This window comes from Athene cunicularia (genome assembly GCF_003259725.1).
Source record: "Athene cunicularia isolate RWA chromosome 4 unlocalized genomic scaffold, athCun1 chr4_part2, whole genome shotgun sequence".
NCBI classification, from domain to species: domain Eukaryota; kingdom Metazoa; phylum Chordata; class Aves; order Strigiformes; family Strigidae; genus Athene; species Athene cunicularia.
Genome location: NW_020799099.1, coordinates 16,344,437 through 16,354,964, shown reverse-complemented (window position 1 = coordinate 16,354,964; position 10,528 = coordinate 16,344,437).

The following is a 10,528-nucleotide window of genomic DNA, read 5'->3' as shown; positions in this document are numbered from 1 at the left end:
ATTGGTAAGAAATAGAGTATTAAATAGTTGCTCCTGATTTGTACAAGAATTTCTGCAGCTTGACTGTTTAAAGATGTTTAGGAGGCTTAAAAAATGCGTAATGAATTAAAGGAATTGTCTGTTTCCACCTTTCCCTCAATAAAGATTATTTCCCAGCCCTTGCTATGCCTGTGGCTTGATGTGAAGGTACACAAGTCACCTTCCACTGCATGTAGTATTGATGAGTGAAGGGGAATCTCCTGCTAGTCAGTACCTCAGACTAGGATGTGGTCCTGAATTTTTATTAATAGAGGAAAAGACATGGAAAAAAAATGAGGGATAGAAGAGAAAGGAGAAAGGGTGTTTGGTTTCCCTCGCTGCTTACTTTTAAAACCTTTAGTCTTTGTTATCCTTTTTGTCAGCAGGCCTCAGATTTAGAGCATTTGCCCCACTTTGGTCAAAGCTTTGAGATGTATGCTTGGCACAGCTTGAGGGCAGCTTGACAGCCAACAGCTGAGGAGTCGGACGTGAGCCCAGCTACTGCAGCTGGGAAGATGGCTCCAGATTCAGCATCTGGGTCATTTCAGCTGCCAAACATGCTCCATCTATGGTCATCCTTGCTGCTTATGTGTCTGGGGAGAAGATGGGAGCACAGCAAACTTTACAGAGGGAATTGAAAGCAGAATCTTAATTGGACTGGAGGAGGATGCTCTGCATGACTGGCTTATGGAGTATAAAGTGCAAGAGGAGGGAGTACAATCATCTCCTCTGAAGAGGAATTGTGTGTAGAAGTTAAAATTTGGCTTTGCTTTAATAAATGAAATAGTCTTCATTAATGGCACTGGGCACAATAATACTTGTATGTGGGTCAGTAAGTAACAGCTGCCTGTTTATTGAGTGCAGATGTTGTGAAGTTCTAAATCTGCATCTGTGTTTGCAAAAGTTATTGAGCTTTTCCACTGTATTACAGTAGGAGATTAATTTTCTTAGCAGATATAGATATCAGCTTGCAGTATCGATTCAAATCTAGAATGGAAAGTGGAGTTTGTTGCTTCCTCCTTCCTTCATTGTGGGGACTTGCAGAACATCACCTTGGTAGGAATTTAGTTGGGAAAACAGCATTGCCAAAGAATTTAATGTATGTTAATTGTCTGTTGATGAAGTTTAGCCCCTGAAAGTGAGTACTGTCTTGAAGCGAATAGGCCAGCTCTGTCCAGATGGGAGTTTTGTGTACCTCCACTTATTTTACATGCTATGAAGGGTTGACTGAGCATCTGCATAAAACAACTTGGAAAAGTATCTTTTTTCTTTCTTTGGCAAGTTGTATTTTTCCCCAAACCATCTGACCCCAGAGTTTTCAAGTGACAATGCAAATGTTCTTCAAAAAACTGTTGTTATAAACAACAGGCTATTGACAAGACAGGAGTTAACTCCAGCATCTAGCATGGGCTATTCAGACCCATGAGATCCAGTACTACCAGCCCAGTGCTCCAGCAGTGAATCAGGCCTCTGGAAAGCACTGTAGTGGCTTCAAAATGAGATTCAGAGTTTGTTTTGGTTTTGTTTTCTTAATGCTGTATTTGGTAGTTCTTCTTGTCCCAGTATTTGTTCTGTGATAAGACTCTTATCACACTTTCAGATATCTGTGAAGCTTTTGAGGTTTGTCAGTTGATCTCTTCTGTAGATCCATTTACTATAAATTAGTGCATGTTTATCAGGTTGGAGAAGAAAAAAACCTAACGCTGTATAAAGCTAAATGTAGCAAGATGTGATTGTCTGGTTAAATCTGTACTTGTTATTAGAAAGAGAAGGGAATTTGAAAAAGAGGTATCCCCATTTTGCCCACCCAAAAGGTTGTCTTGGTGTGAAAAGGTCTTGTGTGTTTCTGACTCTGCCAGGCTTTGGTCAGTAAAGTCTGCAAATGAGTTAGGTGTAAGCTAACTCAATGTAACATATTCCCATGGTCAGAAAAATAGGTGCTAGAGGATGTAGGTACTAGCAAACGATCTCTGTTGTGTTACTTTGTACATTAATTGCAGTGCAGTATTGAGGCCCAGAATGCCCAAGGACAGTGACATCTGGGTATGTGTAGTGTAGTAGCATAAAGGTGATGGGATTGCATTGTTCCTTTTTTTAAAAAAAAAAATAAATGATGAGCCACGAGAGAGCATGTGCTGTTTGTGCTGCTGCTTTGGGAAAGCACTTCTGACTTTTTATTTAATGAAAAATTCTTTCAGAGAGATTGGAGAATTTATGTTGAACTACAGATGCTTGCTGTTTTCTAAGTGAATTCTTTGTGTAAGTATCCACTATGTAGCATCATGAGATACAAAATGTTTTCCATGTTTGAGTATTGCTCTTCAAGGTTGTGTCCATTTTGATAGAAATATAGCTGATCGTTATTGCAGTTCATCATACTAATAATTTTTATTAAGCTGTCAATCTACACATAATTGCCAAAGTTTAATGCATGCTTGTTATCCTTGCATCTAGAGAAAGCCACTTTACAGTACCAAGTGGCTTTAAAGAGGTGAGCAAACCAGGAGCAGTTTTAGTAGTGACCAACTTTCCCTAAAAATTTACTGCTAACAGTTTTGGAGTTAATTTTTTGAGAGACGCAGTAGTCCTCTTGCACCTGTAGCTATAGTGCTATGTTCTTACTTTTCTAACCTAGTACCAGAGCAGTGATGCACATCTCAGTACTTTTATTCACTACAGTTTGCAATCATGTGAGCACTTAGAAAACTGACCTGAATGATGCCTATTTCCCTGTGCTTTTGGGAAGTGCTGAGTCCAGGAGCAATACCAGAGGCTATGATTCTTTTGAGGGCTAGATCTTTTCATGTTATATGTTCATTTAGTAGCTTTTCCTGTTGTTCACATCCAGAGGGAAGTGCTTCTACTGAATTCTGTTAGAGAAGGGTTAAGTAGAGCCACAATCTGGTAACTGTAAAGATGATTTGTAGAACGATCTGTCTCGAATTTTATGATCTTCTCAAAAGTTCATGTTAAAACTGAAATCCCTTTTTATGTACCATTTGCTATCCAATACACTTTTCCATTTATAAATGCAGTGCTATGCAGAGTCTTAAATTAAATGTATATGATCACAGAACAGTGTGTAATGAGGTCTGGGATTGTTACTGATATTACAGTAATCAGATTTAGATTTGTGTGCCCATAGAGCAGCTTTGCACTTGTTCAATTCACTCTCCTCTTTTATTCCCTTAGAGGTTTTCTGTTCAGTTTTCTCTAAATTGCAAATAACTTGCAGCAGTGCATTCTTTGCAGAGGAGCTAGCACCATAAAGCTCTAACGCTGGATGTTTTGGTAGCTTCTGGGATAGGAATAACACTAAACACCAAACCTAGTTATTAAAGGGGCCATTTCTTTTGTCATGTGGTAGCATGAGGCATCACAATGAGGCATAAGGCCAAGTTTTGTTTCCAGCCTTGGGTCAGATGCTGTAAGTTGGCCAGGTCACAGGAGGATATTTTTGCACAAGGCTTTTGCTTGGCGGGCACTAAGGAACTTGTCGCTTACTTTGGCTGTTTCATGCTGCCAGATAACAGGATTTTTTCCTAGTCTACTGTTCACTGTTGCTTTGCTTGGTGCATCTCTGTCCTGCCTGGTAACAGCTTCTTCTATTCTGGTCCTGTTTTTTCTGCCAGCAACCACTTCTAGGGTGGTTTTCTGTAAATGGACAAATCCTTACAGTATTCGCTAGTTAAAGAATGCAAAATTTTTGTCATTAGTAACCTAAACCCCCCATTTGGACTCTTGGCTTCAGCAAAAAAAATCTTGTGGATTAACCACTTTCACCAGCAAGAGGCTTTCTGATGAGCTGTGGGAAGAAGTGTATGCTTGGTGGTAGGTCTGCAGTAAACAGCTGGAATTTGCATGTGGTGAATTAGCACCAAATAAAATCCCCCTTTTTTTGCTTAATTATTTTTGCATACTCAAATGGATCTGCTAAATGTTTGTGCAATAGATATTGGTAAACCCACACATTTACAACAAGTGGGTTTGTGGACAGACAAATTTGTGTGCTCTGCTGGTGGCAGGGCCTGTGTAGGTAACACAGTGGTCTATGATCGGATGAAAGGACCACTCTGTTCCCTGACTCCTCAGCATGTAGTGATGCCCTGAGCTGGATTGAAGCACTGCAGCCATTGGAAGCCCTTGCTTCAACTCCGAATCTTAAATATTTTACATTAACTTTGTTTCAGACCTGCTGTTTTGAATCCTACAAACCTGCAAACATAAGCACATGTAAGATATACTGCATTTATATTTCACAGGCTCTTTAGTTGTTGCTTTTCTCTAAAGAGGTTGTAAAAGGTAAAATGTTACTGACAACTGCTTGAAGGCCTTATTTCTCTGAAGACAAGAGGGCTAATGGGTTCCTTACAGCTGATGTTGCAGTTCTTTCTTCTTTGCAATTTAAGGTGAGATTTCTAAAAGCTTTTTTCAGTTGGAGGCCTAGTGATATTTTAGAGAATGTCTAAGCAGGTGAGGCATCTAGCTTCCAATGATTTCAGCACTGAAATGCCTCTCAAAACTTAAAGAAGTAGTATTTATGGAACAGCCTGATTTTGGGGGTCCTGGTTGTATTTAAATCTTGAACTTAATTTTTCAAAAGAATGGGCAATATTGGAAGAGAACTGGTATGGATTTTAGTGATTAGTTTTCCCACACCCCTTCAGTTCTTGAGGGAATGTGAAAGAAGACAGCAATTTTCAGCCTTTTTCTCCTCTGTTTGCTGTTTATCTGCTTTCTTGAACACAATCAGCTGCAGGAACAAGACTTTGCTCTTGTTGCTAATTAGTAATTTCAGAAGTAGCAATAAGGCTGTGCTTCTAACAGTCAGAAAAAAATGGTGCCCCCTGATTACTTCACTTTCTTTTGAGCCAAAGAGTTATCACAACTGCTTACGGATTGATTTCCAGGTGCTATCATGACATTAGTGTCAGAGAGTGTGCAGTGAAAGTTAGGCACCCAAATAATATTTTAAGTGGCTAAAAACCTTGTGTGAGTCCTTTTGAGGAAGGAGCATGGGTGAAATAGGCTACAGGGAAATATTTCATTGAGAGAGAGCTGACTTGGATGAGGCTGTAGATTCTAAAACTCAGTGAGGGTCCTTTTAGGAAAATGGCACTGTCTGTGAAGAGTGAGATCTATGATAAGCATTTAAATAGCTTCCTTTAGAGTAGGAGACAGAAGGTACTGGAAGAAATTAATTTATTCAATACTAGAGAGATGAGGTTTTTTAAGTGGTAAATTTTTCTTTTATAAAGGAGAGAGAATGGGGGGAAGATGCTGTTAATTTCACATAAGCGGTTTTCCTGATACCATCTTTTTTATTTCTTTAAACAAAAGCATTAATTGGAACTGAGGAAGAAGTCTTTCTTTTTCTTAGAGACTTGGCATTTTATTTTTGGCTAAGACTGAAAGCTATTATTGCCTAAGTTGACGCTAAACTGGCAAATCTATGAACTGAAGCCAGTATTGTTACTTGGATCTAAATTTGTAAGGACATTTTGTTGTCTTAGAATAAAAGTTGAGCATATAGTTTACCTCAAGGGCAGAGTTATACGCTAAAGATTATTTGTACAGGCTTACAGCTGAAAACATTGCATATTGACATGTGACATTTAAAGTAGCATGCTGATGAAAGGGAAGAATAATGGTAAATGATGAATATGTTAAATGATCATACAATAGGCATGATCTTCACCCACAGGCTCATTGCGATTTGTCAAAGGGCAGAGCTTTTCTACAGTGGCAGCTGTAGAAAACTGGAAGTTCCTTACAAGGAAGAAAGTTTTCAGTGAACACTCTGATTTTTAAAAATCACTTTGATTGTGTTTTTAGGGAGTCAGCTGTTTCATTGACAGATAAGACTGGGCTTAGCTGTGGCTGGTATCAATTTGGCTTAGAATTTCATTTTAATTCATGTTATGAGTGTAGTGCAAACATGCAGGCACCTAGCTCAACTTAAAACTGATTTATATTGAAATTGGGAATTAAAATTGAAAAGTCAATCTAAGTAATTAAATCAGTCTAAACAAAAGCAGTGCCTGTACAGCAGGTTATCCTGATTTAAGTATAGCAGTTTGCTAAGGCTTGCTTGCCCACAAAGCTTCCTTGCTTTTAACTAATATTCCGTGTAAATTTTTGGCTGCTAGCAGGCAGGGAGAGCCACTTACTCTGCCTTCTGCGTGGAAGGAAGTTCTTTTGGAGAACTTGCTGGATCTGCTGAGGAATAGAGAGAGAAGTAACAAAATCCAGTATTTGACATGGCAGCTGGAAATCCAGCATGTGTTAAAGGATGTTAGATACTTTTGAATAGAACTGATTTCAAGATGTGAATTAGCAAGGATGCCTTTCAGCCCAAACTAGTGTATGCTCTAAAGAACTATGCAGGCTTTCCTGTCCTGTTTAGGAATTGTCATGTCTATAATACCTAATTTAGCTAAGTACTGGCTGTAATGTCTGAAAAAAAAGGATGAAATTTCATAAAGGGAGAGGTGAGAAAGTGCTGCTTAGTCTTCAGTGTTCAGTAATCATAGTAGTGGTGGGTGGTTGGGACTGGTGTTAACGCTTTTCCATTTTGGCTTTTCTGTGAGCTGTTACTTCTGCTTAGTTACAATATTTGGCCTAAGTGTAAATATCTCCAGGCTTATGGAAGGGTGATGCTACAGTAGTGCACAATAGAAAATAGTTCAGGTGAAACACATCCACACCCGTCAACTTTGTTTTCTTACTGTTCCCTGAGTTGTTACCATTGATTCTGGAAGTGAGGTAACTCCCAAACAAAAATGACAAGGGATCAGGCTAGTGAGACAGCTCTTGGGAGTAAAGTGATCTGAAAATTTCTTTGAATGTTGGCTGATAAAGTGTATTCCATTTTTATATAAACTCATGGTAGCAGTTATAGTAACTATACCCATAGTGTAGTTCTGTGCATGTCCTTTAAGATATCCCTTAATTATTGTATCTGTAGTTCACACTGGTTATATATAATTGTATGGGATCCTCACAACATATCTGCAAGCTAAGTGCCATCCTTGAAATGTAATGTGTTTGGGGAACAGATACACAGGGAAATTCTTCCATAAATTGGCTTGAGAATAGTCTTTTCACACATTCTTTCTTCAAATGGTATTTATTTCCAAACTGGACTGAATGAAGAAACAGTATAGGTGTTAGACTTGTGCTAGATTTAAGTCCATCTTTTTATGTTCATAGGAAATCCAGCATCAGGTCATTGGAAAGGGGAGCCTGCTTCGCAGTGGGCAAGAGCATGTAGCAGTGCTGTTCCATCAGCAGGGAAGCCTCAGCTGCCCATGAGGAGAGGGCAAGAGCAGAGGGGTCAGTCAAACACAAAAAAGAAGTGGGAGGATGGAGAAACCCCACAGCACACAGCAAGAGTGAAATCAAATGGACCAGAGGAAGAAGGGAATAAACTGCTTGGATATTGAGAAATTGCTTGCTATTCTGTTTCAGTAAGTAACATTAAAAAAAAAAGAAAAAAATGGGGACTAACTGCTTTAGAATACAAGCAGAACTTGACTGCTCAGTGGTTAACTGAGTGCTGTGAGTGGCTTTATTTCTGAGTCATGCAGTTATACCAGTCCTACACAAAGGGAAACTTTTAAACCATATGTCAAAATCTTCCTTATAAAATCTGAATTTTCAAACAGTGACTAAAACAACTCAGTGTTAGATTTGTTGAGGGACCTTAAATGAAGGGGTTTTGATTGTGAATTCTTCCAGGACATTGTACTAAACAGTTGAGTAGAGTTTGAGCAGGTTTTTACAGGAAAAAAGAAGTGGCTGTTCTGCCACATGCTTTGTTTGCAAATATGATTACTGCCTATCTAATTTAGGATTGAGTGGATGAAGAAATTGTTGCTGATGATGTTAGTCATGACAAAATAAAACAGATTTTACAGGAGAAGAATAAAAAGGAAGTGTATTTCAGGGTAGCAAAGGCAGCAACTAGATTTTAAGAATTTTGTCCATCTCAAGCTTTGAAACTTCTCTGTCAAGGGGTGTAGCCACTGCCATGTTCTGGTGTGTAATGTCTCTTTTGTTAACCAGCACTTCACTTTCACAGGCAGGTGCCAAGAAAAACTAACCCTTATGTAACACTTTGCTTTGTCAAGATCTGAGTCCTTGTTTGTGTTTCTTGTTCTCTCTGTCTTAAAAGAAGACACAGAGATGATCCTACCCTAGCCTAATCAATATCCTGCAGGATTTTTTTAGCCAGTTTTCTTAGCTGTAGGAAATTAGTCCACATTCAAAGTGTTGCCTCTCCAAATTATTGTCTTTACCACCATTAAGTTGTGGAGTATGTTATTTTTCTTATTGTGCTTTTATTTAATTTTAAGGATTTTATTTTGTCGTACTTACATTTTCTCAGCACAGTGAACGGGACAGACCAGTTCTTGGGTGAGTTGCTCTTTTTGCATGAGGCAGATGGAAATTTTTCTCATAGCTCTGCTGGTTCATGTTGGTTTTCCATATCTGAGAGGGATAAACCTGTCACTTGTATGTGTTGGGTTTCTGGGTGGCAGGATTGGCAAGTTTATTGAAACATGTTTTGTAGAATATCATTCACAGGAAGAAAACCTTAGTAATCCCAGACCAGGTAAGCAGTGACTGTTACCTCAGACAAGCAGATGCTGCTTCTGTAGCTCAGTGAAGTTATGGTTGTTGCAGGAGGAGTGTGCCAGCCAGAGAGAAGACATCTTTTAAAGCCCATGGCCTGAAGGTATAAGTATTTACCTGGGAGGCCGGGAAGCAGAATTTTAGTCCTTCCTTTGACCTGGCTGAGAGCTGGTAGTTAAGAGGTTCATTTCCCATATTTCTGGCAGATAGGTCCCTTTCTCTGGGACTGCAGATGCTTGTTTGCTTGCTTGCTTTCTAAAGCTGGTATCAATATCTGTGAGGAGACTCAGGGTAATTTCATACATTAATCCAGAAGTTCTTTTCCTGGCCTGTCATGTGAAAAAATTCATGTGTTCAGGCACACTTTCTAGGTTTTTGGCTTCACCTCAGAATGTCTGTGTTTACAGCAGGCCATTTTCCTGTTACAGCTGCTCTCCTTTTGGCTAACTTCTTTCTTAGCCCAGTAGTTTTGTCACTGACCCAACTTAGGAGAAATGTGTTCATAGCTGACAGGCTTCTGGCTGTTTGTGGAGTCTGTCTTTTCCCCATGATGTTCTACTTTGTATGAGGTCCTTTATGCTGGAGGAGAGGCTTCCTGGCATGTTAAGCCACCTTGTGAATGCAAGGGAGCAAACTCTAGTTGAATTATTGGCGAAGTTGGTGGGCATTTCGTAGTCTCTGCAGTGTCCTTCATTTTTTTGCCTGTCTTGCTTTAGCCTAATGAGCTGCCATGTAGATCAGAGCAGGAGGCCATCAGGATACAGGGAATGGTTGCTTCCAAAGCCTTGTCTTCTGTTGCAGTCTCAAAGGATTGCAGGTGACTGATGCTCTGGATTTTGTTGTCCTACAGCATGGAGCAAGGATTGGGTCCTTAAGGTCCCACATCTGCTACAAATCGGCCTAACTATTGAGCTATCACTTGTACAACTAACTTACTGCCTTTTCTGTTAGCTAATCCAAAGTGGAAACTACAACAGAAGATAATTCTTAGAGCTGTTGAGTCCCTATAAGCACAACTAGTGAATTTGTCATCACTTGTTGTGTAAGAAGCCAAAGTTAGCCTGGAGCATTGTTCTTTTATGTAACAGAGGGGAAATGGCTCTGATCCAGATGATCCATAAGCCTGAGGAGCCCGACTATCCTGTGATATTGGCCTGATTAGCTGTAAATAATTCTGACTCAAATGCCCTGTTCTGTGTCTTTGCCCTTTACTGTTTTTTTGGTGAGGGGAAGGGGAAGGACCTGTGTTTCCTAGCTACTAGGATATCTCCTGTGTTTATGAATGGGACTACCTACACCGTGGGCTGTGCAGAACTGGTTTTGGCACGTGCATGGAATGAAGTATAGAGGGAGAGAGTGGGTTTATGAGTACTGGTACAGAAGTGTCTGGATAAGTAACTCAGCCGTTAGGTAGGAGCATTTAAACCCTTAAAGATGTTTTCTGTGGGAAATACAGGGTAATCATCTGCTCAGGCACATAAGAGAGGCATGGTTAGGTGCTGGCTTCTGCCTGAACTGCACATCAGGAATTTAGGTGGTGTTTGAGTCATCTGGAATAACTTGTTTGGTATCACAAGTATTTAAACCTAGTCTAACTGCCACAATAATCACTAGGCCATTTTTACTAGCTCATCCGTCTCCACTGACAAGCTGGTGTGGTACAGTGAGAGCCCAGGTCAATTTGCTCTTTTCAGTCCCACAGGAACAAATGCCAATTAGCAGTGGGGGGCAGGAGCAGACAGTGACACAAATCGCAGAGGGTATTCCAGGATGGTGCTGTTACTCTTGCAGGTACTCTCAGGGAGCATCCTAAGCCTTGCATATTAGTTAACCTTTCCCATAGCCGCTATATGTGAAAGGTCTTTGATCTGTG